Here is a 12604-nt window from a genome sequence, read left to right on the forward strand (position 1 = left end):
ACAATGCCCTGGTGAGATCAGCAGCAAATTCCCAGATTAATCTAATAATCAAGCCTCTTGATATCAAATTGTAGCTGTTCAAATAAATGCTTTACTAAATATACTCTATATTGTAAAAAGCAGAACTTTCAATACACTTTTCTGCCGAGAAACTTTCATGAACCGCCTTTGTTACACATCACTAAACTTCAAAAATTAGTGGTCAATCTGAATGATGTTTAGAGCAATTGTGAAAGAACATCCTCAGCCTCTGTTAACTTAAACTGAACTTTATGATTACAAGGTTTAGTTCTTTATAAAATACATGTAAGTGACCAGAACAGCTCCAAGCTTAACTGACTGTCACGCTGCTAAAGATACGGGAGTTTTACATCCCCATATTGCCAATGTCGAAACAGCAGCAGTGAAAAACTTGGCATCTCTACAGAAGTAGCAGCAGTGAAATATAGTGTCATCTCGCTGCCAGAAATAAATACAATGGATCAATTTAAAGTTGGGTCAACTTGAAAACTCTCTCGCTTGAGCCAATATCATAACCTTTAAAACAGCACTGCCTTAAGTAAAAGGAAAAGTGGATTTTACTGCTGATTAAAAAAAACATCAGTTCTTGCAGTAAGTTTTGTCATAAAAAAATTATTCGACATTTCGAAATAAAGCAGGAAATCACTACTCAAACCCACTACATATTTTTAACAATACCCTGAAATATGCAAAGCTAAATGAATTACTAGTACTTCTTGACACCACTTATTTCAAGATAAATTTCTTACTTAAATTTATTACAAATCTTGAAGACAAGATTTAACTCTTCAGGTCTGACATACACTCCTACGAATAAACACAAAGCTGGGATGAAAATAAGAGAGCAGTCAACAGTTGAAAAACAAAAATGGACTTTCACGACCAAAAAATACAAGTAAATACAAGATTTGATCAAGAAACCGGGTAGAAAATAGAGTGAAAATGTATCGATTGTTTCACAAGTGCGACAAACTAATGCTACAGAAACCGAGAGTTCCAGTTAAGTTTTGGCGACAAATAACGAAGTTGCCCAAATCAAAGCTTTAGCATTCAAGAAAAATCAACAATGGAAATTTTTTGTACATCAAAAATATTTTTAAATTATCAGTAACACGAGGCTGTTAAAGCAGAACTATACAAAAACCGTAAGATATTCGTTAAGATATTAAAATTAATATCATCAGATAACCGTGAAAGATTTTAAACAATATTAAGCTGGCCCAGAAATATGAGAGCAACAAACCAGTTGACAGACCTCACAGGTTATGGCATATTTTAAATGCTCTTCAAACTTTCATAAACTAACCTTTGTTGCTCGTTTATGAGAATACTGGAATATAGAATTTAGGCCAAAGGCCAATGTCTAGGACCTACGAGGTCATTCAGCGCTGTAAGGGAAATTGGGAGTAAAAGGTTTGAAAGTTGTAACAGGAAGGAAACCTCGCAGCTGCATTATGAAACAATTGTTAGAAGAGGGAGGAAAGCAAGACGGAAGAAAGAATATGAACGGAGGCAGAGTAAAAGAAATTAAAGAAGTTGCAGCTAGGGGCCGAAGGTACGCTTGCAAAGAACCTCAAGGAATGCCTACAGTGCACCGCGCTGCTGATTTAAGTGACCACTTTCTTTCACAGAAACGACATTTTTAAAGAAAATCGATGAAATGTGAAACTGATTAACATTTCGAACTATGTCGACAATCGAGACTGCTTTGGAGGAGAAAGGACTCAAATTGTAAAATTAAGAAACCCATAACGAACGATATTTCTAGATTTAAAGCGCAATGACCTCAAATTTATGCCAGGAACCCATTAGTCGAGTGAATCATGGAGATTATTGGATTCATGATGGGAAATTTTACGCGTTTCCAAATTACGTTGACTGCCCTCATTTTCAAACCATAAAAAAAATGCATCCTAATCATCTCTGGTCAAACATTTTTTAATGACAGTCCAATTCTTTGACACTATTAAGACTTGCACAAAAATATAGGATGCGTTATTACGACACTGCCATGTGAAAAAATATGAACCGAAATCACCTTAGAGATTCCATTACATATATATCCAATTAAAATTTCATTCAGTATACAGCATTTTAGCAATATTTTTTCATGATATCAAACTCTTACCAAGTTCTTAATACGAGTATATAAATTAAGAGAAGTCTTATTCTGATTAAAATAAACCATTGCCACAAAGGTGGTTTTGTTCAAACGAGTGATCAATTTGCTATTTAGCCGTGACATTATTAAATTTTCATTATTGAAACTGTTGCTTTTCAAAGTATTAGAACTGAAAATGCTTAAATGTACACACTGGAGGAAGTTACAATTTTTAAATCCATATGAGCTGGACTATTAAGGTCATATTTACAGCACGACAAGAAAAACGGTTAATTATTGTGCCTTTTATAAAGTCTACGATAAATTGAGTTGTACTTTTAAAATTCGCAAACTGCTGTCAACCAGTTTCATGTCAGGATGAGTTGTAGGAAGACTGGCTCGTAATTTTCTCATGTAAAGTCTTCTTAGCATATTATAATTCTCTGAACAATTGGAAGTTACCAAATCCTATAGCGAATATGGGCAGCATTAAGGACCGATTGTTTATAAGTTAAGTCAGCCTAGTCTACACAAACATGCTACCAAAGTGGACGATGTGGGTGCTCTACACAAGCTGGCATTTCTTCAGTGCTGAAATACGCAGAAATGCAGATACAGTGCAGAGCAGCGAGCGCCGAACCAATTCTGTGTTACTGAAATCATCCTTGATTGGCCTTCGAGAACTCACGCGCACCCTGAACAGGGAAAAATTAAACGAACATTACTTGGTGTAATTATGCTATCACATAACCCAGTACTTAGCCACTATCAAATTTCATTAGTACAACTTTTCATTATCATTTTTTTAAAAACTCAACATTCTAATTGCTGATTCCAAGTTTTAAATAAAGTAATTAAAATTTTGGTGCTACTTTGGCTTGTTGTCTAAGAGTCACCTCCGAGGTGCTAGTACTAAACATGGCGTTAGCTCAATGGGACGCTTTGTTTAGTACTAGCCCCCGAGGATCAAAGTATTGTATACACCCTTTTCTATATTGTGTGGTCGACAAATTATATTAATAAACGATATCTTTGATCCCCGAGGGGCTAGTACTAAACAAGGCGTCCCACTGAGCTTCCGCCAGGTTTAGTACTAGCTGCCAAAGTAGCGCCGAAATTTTGACGCCTTACCTCGATTCAGACCTTGGAAGATATTGTGTTCCAAGTTTCGTCAAAATTTTTCGTACACTAAATGAAAATGATTAATATCCACACTTCTTCATTAAGGTTTGCCTTTAAGAGCTCTTCATTGTATTTGCCAGAGTTCGCCAGTAGTAGTCCAAAATGGCAATCTGAAAATATGTAGGACAACTACAATCAGGTAATCTACAGGTATTCGTAGCTATTTCCATTACGAGCAGAATAAACTGTCTCAAATAAATTATATAAGATTGATTTTTCATCAGATAAATAATAATCCAAGATTAACAAAACACTTTCAGCTATTGGGTTGCTGAAGATGTTTGAAAAAGGTTAAAAGGTTCAAAGTACTAATATCAATAATTCAAGAAATTATGGAGTTTAACAGGTTTTATAAAGTATATTCTTTTTGAAATACTGAACACACTTCTTTTAATAAATGATTCTAATTCACATCACAGTAAAATGTCTTAATTCAAAATTTGACCAAGTCATCTTAATGCTGAAGTTACCCACCACACTAATACATTACTATGATAACTCACCTCAGTGCAAGTTAATTCCGTAGGCACACATTCGCCATCAGAAATCCATCCGTTGAAGACCAAAGCGCTCACTGAAGCTCATTAAATGGTTATTTGTTCTTTGGAGTTTCAGCTTTTATTTATTGACGATTTCTCAACCAGTTCACTAGATCTTGCTAGTGTACTGAAGCTACATGAAGATTTTACTGTTTAGGTCCCGACAGCTTAAGCCTAGAAAAAAAAATCCCTTGATATGCAAGTTGATAGTATGTAGCCCCTTAAATTTTCCGAGTTAATTTATATACAGTAGTATTAGCCAAGTTAATTCATGGTCAAAACATTATTTGGTTTAAATATCACCTTCCTTCTATTATTTTATAGCCCTTCCATCAGGAAATCAGGCAACTCTGGTTGTACTATCCCATCCCATACCGAAAAACTTTATTCAAGGCCACCTTATAGGTTGCAAATAAAAGCTTGAGTAACAACCTGTCTTTGAATCGCCTATCTCCGGTTTTAAGCGTAATTTTATGCATGATTTTACTTGTCCTGTCTCATTAAAATAAGGACCTACCAGGGTATTCAGTTTTTCGTGAAAGCTAAGCTTAAGATTTATACCCGAGAACATTCTCTAACCTTTTCGCAACATGTAGCCATTTCCATTAATTCGTACTCTAGTTCTAAACGTAAGTTGTGACGCCAGTTTTAATCACCACAAAATCAATCAATTTAGTTTTAAGTGTTTAGAAGAATGACATATTAAAAGTACAATCAGTCATGAGAATCTACGGTTAGTTACCCGACGTGCACAATTCTACGGTGCAGGGAAAACGTTAAATCGCAATTGAATAAACATCACACTACCGGTAGACTTAATCTCAACAGTGAACAACCGTTTGGACCAAGGCCAAGAGAAAAAGAAGGTCTCCTCACTTCCCCGCAAATCCCCCCATGTAGGAGAAGCTTTGTCTACCTCTTTACTGCGTCAGCAGGTGAATTGCCGTAACGAGCAAGTACTACCTCTTAAGATACGTCATCGCCTACGTATTTACCCCAGGTGCAAGGCAACTCCACCCAACTTGGTAGACCTCGTTCTCTTGGCCTTGATTTGGACTATAGACCTGGCTCATTTGAACAAAACAGCCCAAATAGTGGGTCAGACCACTTATCGCCCGAAGCCGTCAGGAGCAGACAGGGCTACCAGCTAATTACCGTCCGTCTGGGATTTTGGGGAGACGTTGCTTACTGGAACTGTCGGGAGGACACGTTTTATTTTCAGGGTAGAATTTGTGGTCCTTCACGTTTCCTCGAGAGACTAGGCACAGTAACTATTTAATTAAAGCTAATTGCCAAAATTCTGGTAAAAATATAAAACAATTCTTTTGCATATCAGAAAAACATTGCGCAGCAAATAAACATTTCGTAGATCCAACTGGATTCGAATATATTTAATTTTGTATTGCTTATAGGTATGAACTTCGAACGTTTTCTTAAATGTCAATCGTAGAGACCTGTAAAGTACGTGCTTTTGAAAATTTAAGTGGCAAACTTTATAACATGAAAATAACTCACAGTCTTAAGATACACGATATGACAAATTTCGCATGCAACAGAACACAGACTAACTTCCAATAGAGTAAATTATATCAAAACCCAAATTAACCCAACGCCACATGTGCAATAAAAGCGTGAAAAAGTTACATTTCCTAACTCACTAGCAATGCGTGGGTTTTACAACGGCAAATTATGACTCATCACAATTTACGCTGTCAGGGTTTCTAAGCAACATTTGCTCTTCTTGGGGTTTTAGGCTTTTCGTCGACTGATTTCAATCTAAGGATTTTCCAGATGGATTCGGCCTATTCAATGACCGCAAATGATCAATTACGGCAATCAATTCTCCGAGCGAAATGGCGTTGTAGATATATTTATCCATTTGCATAGGTACAATATTTACACACTGAAGCCATATAAAATTCAGTGCTTGTTTCGAAAGCACGTAAGGGAGAAATAAACTTAAGAGCGAAAACTGAACCGAATGGAATGATTGTAGAGCAATGAGGCGTCATTACAGAGAGAACATTGCTTTCAACAAGAAACAGCCTAAACGAAAACTGCTAGGTTACAGACTTATTGAAAATGTAGTTATGATTATGGGGATACGTCCCACCCTACCCATTCCTTTAACTGGAGCTTCAAAAATAATCTGGAGTAAACGGTATAGGTGTCGAGCTCATTTATCCTGCCCTTTCGCACTTTCACCTTCCTATCAGTCCATTTGATTCCCATTTGGCTCCCCTCTGCTCATGCTAGTCCATATTCGTAAATCTGAATAATAGTGGTGGTTGGCCTGAACTGATGGGAACTGAAATGATTCAGTCCGAGTAATTTAAATTAAAATTGCCTTGAAGCTCCTATGAAGAACCATTACCTAAGATTAATGTTTTCTCGTAAGGTTATAACAACATCCGAGATATGCAAATGGGGATTCCTTTGAGGATTCGCCGAAAATATCTTCAATCTTTCTATAAAAAAAGTGCAAATGAATAGCATTTTTAATTACGTTGGCTTGAAAATTGCAAATACCCAAGGAATAAAAGTTCACGATTATGATTCCTACAAAACCTAACGCCATTTCCCTTCCACTTCAACTTCAATTTACATCCTTTTTTGAATCGTTTTTGCCCACATTATTAGCCTCACCACCTGTGACCTTTGCTTAGCCAAATAATTAGCAGCGTCTCTAGCTTTCGCTTCGAAAATAAATATCACGCTTTCAGCACAACTGCCTGCAAGGGCTTTAATCAGAAACGTAATGAAATTGCCAATTCGAAATAAAATCAGCCCTGTATATAAATACACGAGGCCATTTAGTGCTAAAAAAAATGATAAATTAACTAACACGGCTCTTTGTATCATTAGTTTTAATGATCCTTTTTTTGCACTCAAAACTGGTTTTCAGTTTTTCGGACTGCAACCCGTTTTACACATTTTGGGCAAAATTCGCAAAGCTTTTAATTCGCTGAATGTGACTCTGAATGGCACATCGCTGGGTCAACGTCATTGAATCGAATGACTAAGCTTCACAGGAAATTTGAGCATAAATTTAGTTCCCTGACGACTCAAAAGCTCAGTGCGAATTGAAAATTCTTCGAGTAAACAAAAGCTCAAGTTATATCTATAAAACTAGAGCAGCTAATAATTAGGAGAATTTTAATAAATTTTCAAGCCTTTGTGCATAATGTTCCTAAAAATACATTTCGCAAGAACTGTTGTTCTGTTGGGAAATAACGCACCAGTCCGGTTAATTAGCAGAATGCTCCATAAAGCAAGTTTATTAGTAGTTTCATAAGATATCATTCACACTTCGTAAGGTCTTGGGAGTTTTATGAGGAAGAGCCCGTGCTCTGAAAGGCCAAATTTATTCTCACCCAACCAACCTTTGCAAAATACTGAATATGCAGTCACGACTATTTCCGAGTCGTGTTTTTTTTTTAACAAGAATTCAAGTTTACAAATGCGACCAATTTAAATTAAGTGATGAAAAGTAACAAAAATCTAAGTACTTTGAGAAAACTTAAAACACCAGCACATTTGCAGCATATACACCCCACCCCCCTAACGAGCGATTTTGTTCAGCATGCCTCAAGTGCAATGTTGTACAATTCAAAATCACGTTCAAAATATTGCTCCTAAGTTACTTACCTAGTGTACTCTGAATATTCAGATTAAGTATTTAATTACTTGTTATTTCACATACCAGTCCCCATGACAAATCATGACAACCTGATAGCAACGAAGTATTCAAATCTAATATTTGGTACCAGTTTTATTTTGGAACAGGAAAATTACAGCACAAATATTTTAACCAATAAACGAAATGGGGTCTTCAGTTTACACATTTTGCTACAGATTACAAAAGCAACTTGTGGAATTCAACTTAGATTTTGGCGTTACCTATAACCACTTGACATTTTCCTTAACATTTCTATCTTGCGTGGAACATTTTTCTTGCAAGGATAATCTAAGCTGCTCATACTAAAATTACAGTTGGACAATGCCCCGGAGATTAATTCTACCTAGTTTTAGATTATGATGTACTGTAGTAAAATATTTTCCCTTAACTCTAAGATAAGATACCATTCGCTCCTAACTGCAAACAGTTTCATAAAGTCACAAAGCTGACAGGGCAAATACCTGTGTGTACTGGTTTTTTATTATACAGTCATTAGTTCTATTAAAACAATTTATTGAGCATTATTTCCACCACTTCTACACAATGTATTATCACCACTTCTACACAATGTATTATCAAACAACATCTAGAATAAAGTATTACACCAAGTCACGAGATCTTTGTAAATTTTCCCATTCTGAAGTTTATATGGCACTTCCAACGAGCTAAAATGCTACTGCATAAGGGCCCCTAATTTTACCAGATACCTTAATACTGAGTTCCATTAGCTGATTTTCACAACTGTACCTTACAAAAGCTACCAAGGACTCTTCCTTGCCAATGATCGAGTTAAGATTAAGTTACTTTAAATTTTGACCTTAGTGACACAGTTAATGCCATAAAATTATTCACTCCTTTTGATATACTGAATTGATTGTTTTCCAACTGGACCTGCTTTAGATGACTATCCTACGTACAGTAGATTAACGACAACAACTATACCCTTACGGCTACTTAAACTTATCGAAATTAAAAGATTACACCTGTCTCTTCAGCTTGTGAATGAATAATATGCCATTTTTACGATAGATTTATGATGCGGTAAAACTTGAATTGCGCGGCCTGAATCCCAAAAGGCGCCGACCAGGACAGGTTACGGCCTTTTGTGAGGGGGTGGGGGAGCCCAGACGGGTCCAGGCAGTTATCCCTAAATTAGGTTAGGGAGACGGGTCCAAGCATGTCTCCCTAAGTTAGGTTAGGTAGGTAAGATCTGGTTAGGTCAGGACCTGGCATTATAGGAAAGGTTATGTCTATGCAAGAGGAACCTGTCCCGGTCGACGACTGGCGGGAATCAGGCCGCGCAATTAAAGTAAAGTTTGCTTTCATTTGCGTCCCCTGTTTCATCAACACTAACCCACACAACTCTGAGACCTCATTAGTATATAGAGAAAATTTCGCCAAATACCCAAGAAATCAATAGCACTTCCTGTAATTTTAGGTTTACTGTTAAGAAGTCGACAACGTGCATTGTTTATCGTACAAGTTTTCGTTCGCTGTAGGACAGTAGACACTGTGGTATTTACCTTATAACTTAAGTGACAGACCCACTTCGTGGTTGTCCTGCAAACGGTCCGAGGTACTTCTCCACTTCATGATTGTCCTGCAGACTGTCCTAGGTACTTCTCCACTTCATGATTGTCCTACAAACGGTCCTAAGCACTTCTCCACTTCATGATTGTCCTGCAAACGGTCCTAGGTTCTTCTCCAGTCTGAAATTTAAATAAAAAACTGAAATTAGAAGTTATGTTTCAGTATAACTAATGTAATCAATAGTCATAAATTGACCGAAGATATATTTAATCTCTTTAAAGTCCGTCACTAGTTACCAAATAAGAGAATTAGCATTAAACTGCTGTCTACATAGTTTTAACTGTACCTCCATAGCATATCTGAGCTCATTGAAGGTTTCACTTAGGGCAACACATACTTTGTAAAGAAAAATCGCAAAATTTAATTTAACATATTCGAACTGTTTGATCATCTGTTGGAACAACAATGAGTACAATTTCAATTCCAGTATATCTGGGTATGCAATTAAAGATGACACATTCAGAAATAAAGTACTGTACTGTGGACAGTTGCAGGCTGTGGGGTAGCCTATAACCTTTGCAAGTTGCAAAAGGTTGGGCATTTATTTCCCATTTAGTATTATTTTGCTATAAAAATAAAGGCCATCCAATAGCAGCAAATTAATTTTGTGGCCATTAATTACCAATCCCAGGAAATTAAAGTGCTCGAGAAACTTTAACAAGCGTGACTAACTGGGCTTCCAATACTAGCTACTTACTGCAATGTTTGGTGGAATCTTGACTAACTTCCACCAACTAAGGCTATTAAGACTAGTTTCCAGTCAAGACCCTAAAACTCCCTAGGAGTTTTACCCAAAAGCCTGACAAACTCTTAAATTTACCACGTCTAACAAATTAGTTCCAAACCCTTCAACAGTATTTTCTTGGCAGTAAGAACCAATGGAACTTTCAACTTTATGCTAGAAATGTAAAATCTTGATTCTAGAGCAATTAAAAATTTCACACAATACCACGTAAAATCTTTATTCTAGAGCAATTATGTAAAATCTTGATTCTAGAGCAATTATGAATTTGAATTACCAACTCCTATGCAAAACTAAGCTTTATTTTCACAATAGCATGTTCATAGGGCCTATGGCAGTTGACGTTTTTCTATAGAACTTGACCTGCTGAACAAGAATTTCAAGTAAAATTTTGTCGGTCGGCTGTAACTAAAGCGTAATTGAAGCTTGAGACTGCAGACTGTGAAATGGGTAAATTACAGTTTTGTTACCCTAAACTCATGCAAAGCAAGCAAAGCAACACTGAAAAACGTCAACTTACCTCAACTGCTTTACAAGAATTTAAAGTAAACAAATCCGCCATCTTTTGTAACCACTAGGCCATATGTTCAGCAAGGGGAAGTTGGGGTAACACAAAAGGTACAAGTTGGTAAAGTGACTGTTATGTTGAAACATGAAATGACAGTTACCAAAAAATAATAATGCTCTTGAAAAGCACTAAAACCTAATAACACCAAACACAGGTGACCTAACTACCTAATAATAAAGAAGGTAGTTTAGAACCTTACCTAAAGGGGTGGAGGATCAACTCAGCCAGCCGGCATTCCGCGGTGGATTTTAAAATATTCCACTGCCAAATACCCGACGAAGTTGTACCTCCGTCCATAGCGTCGTCTCACGATTCCCTCCACCTCCTCTCAATAGTGTTTGTATGAGCACCAAAAAGTTCATGGAGTGGTTGAACCAGTAAACACCTCTCCAGCAATCAGGGTCCCCGGTACAATTATGTTGGTATTTTTAGGGCACCACAAAAACTTACTGGTTACCAAAAACCCACTTTCAATGACCCTGCCTATTAGCTGGAATCTCAACAGTTGTGGGGGCCACCTTTTGCTTCTTCTGCCGGATACACCAATTTACTATGACCTGAAACCAAAAAAATCTTAGGAAGTTAAAGACCCATCCACTAAAAAAATAAGACCAAAAACTTACTTCCTGCAGTAGCTGGACCAGTCATTAATAGCTACGTCAAAACCTAGTTCTGTCCTCACAACCCTATAGTTAAAGAAATCACTAACGTAAATGTAAGTGAAGAAGAGGACAGTTCAAAGGTCAAACAATGACAGCTTAGTTTCTCTTCTGCCGGCCGACAAAATATTACTTTAAATTGCTTGAAAATAAATGAACAAGTAAAATAACATAGTTTTGAAAACGTCAGTTAGATGTAAAAATCAACAGGTAAGGTGTAACTATAGTCTTCTTCTGCAGCTCACACTCCTTGCGGACAGCCGGCCGTTCTTGCGAGAATTACGGCAGCATAATGGTAGTTTAACTGGTCACAGGCTCAGAAGAGCAGGAGGTTCCGGGAGTCACGTCCGCCATCGTGCTGGGTTGAAGGGTGAGTGAACTGTGCAATCACTTAAAAAATTCGGCAACATCAAGCAATTGAGCCCTGCTATTGTTTTTGTAATGTAAAATCATGTTGCGAAGCTGCGACAGAGTTCCCAACGTATAGGAAACTTACTGTTGAAAAGGAATACAGTACTCATTTCCCCATTACGCCAAAAAACCCATTTTAACTATCTCACGACAAACTAAAAGGTCAGAGCTACCAACTCCTATGCAACAACTAAGCTTTATTTTCTGCCGTATACAAATGATCTCACTGACATGGGACTAATAAACATTTTCTAGAGCGAGACCACTTCAGTAAATTTATTGATCTGGCAAAATATTACTAAAAAGCAGTATATATGAAGTGGGGCATATTAACGAACTTCTAAGATATCTATAAACGACATTCAAAATTTCACATCAGATGACAATGCATGCGTTGCATAATGAGTGTGCCTTCAAAGCGTCTTGGCACCAACCATTCAACCACCTGATATATATCTCAAATCCTGCAAACCTAAATTAGCACAGCATAAGCCTTAAAAACACTTTAAAACGTTCTGTGCAAGGCACTTTACTTTCCTTCACCGTGAGGATTTCAGAAATTAACCTGGAAAATTTGCTGTTGAGCGTTTCATCACAACATGAATAACTCCTAAGTGAGAAACTTTGTGAGAACCATAATTTCCTTAAATTTACCCCTTTACAGAAAACAGCATCTAACCTTACCTGGCTTACCAGCATTTGCAAAGAACACTCGGCCATGAAGATAGCAATATTTCCACACTACTTAAAATCGTTGCCGATACTCATGAAAAAATGGCCCCCACTTCCTACAAGTTTCCAAATTCCAACTACGTACAAAGCAAGGACTACAAATACCGGAAGTACTGTTCGTGTTTCTGTGGGTTGCTTTAGAGTCCTTGGAGACAAGACAGCGCCATCTACAGTGCATCTTGTTTTCTTTGATTGGCAATATTGAAAACTGCCTTCGTTGGGAAACTAAAGCAAGGAAATTAAGGTAAAATGCAATAAATGCAAGCAAGAATTCTTTGGGATAAATGCCGTCAAGAACATTGGTATGAAGAATAAATAATTAAAAATGGAGACAGATGGAGTCACAAAATTACGTAATCAACGTGAAAAAATGAGCACTT

At 37.0% G+C, this 12604-nt stretch overlaps 1 long non-coding RNA gene across 1 annotated transcript; it reads right to left on the reverse strand.

Moving 5' to 3' along the window:
* Positions 1–1593: 1593 nt before the first annotated feature.
* Positions 1594–12312, reverse strand: LOC136850761 (uncharacterized). The gene is made up of 5 exons (XR_010856730.1): positions 12177–12312; positions 9046–9231; positions 3808–4017; positions 3254–3414; positions 1594–2817 (listed from the first exon to the last, which is right to left on the reverse strand). It is a non-coding gene; the product is annotated as an uncharacterized lncRNA (long non-coding RNA).
* Between the last annotated feature and the right edge of the window lie 292 nt (positions 12313–12604).

This window comes from Macrobrachium rosenbergii, chromosome 22 (assembly GCF_040412425.1).
Source record: "Macrobrachium rosenbergii isolate ZJJX-2024 chromosome 22, ASM4041242v1, whole genome shotgun sequence".
NCBI lineage: Eukaryota > Metazoa > Arthropoda > Malacostraca > Decapoda > Palaemonidae > Macrobrachium > Macrobrachium rosenbergii.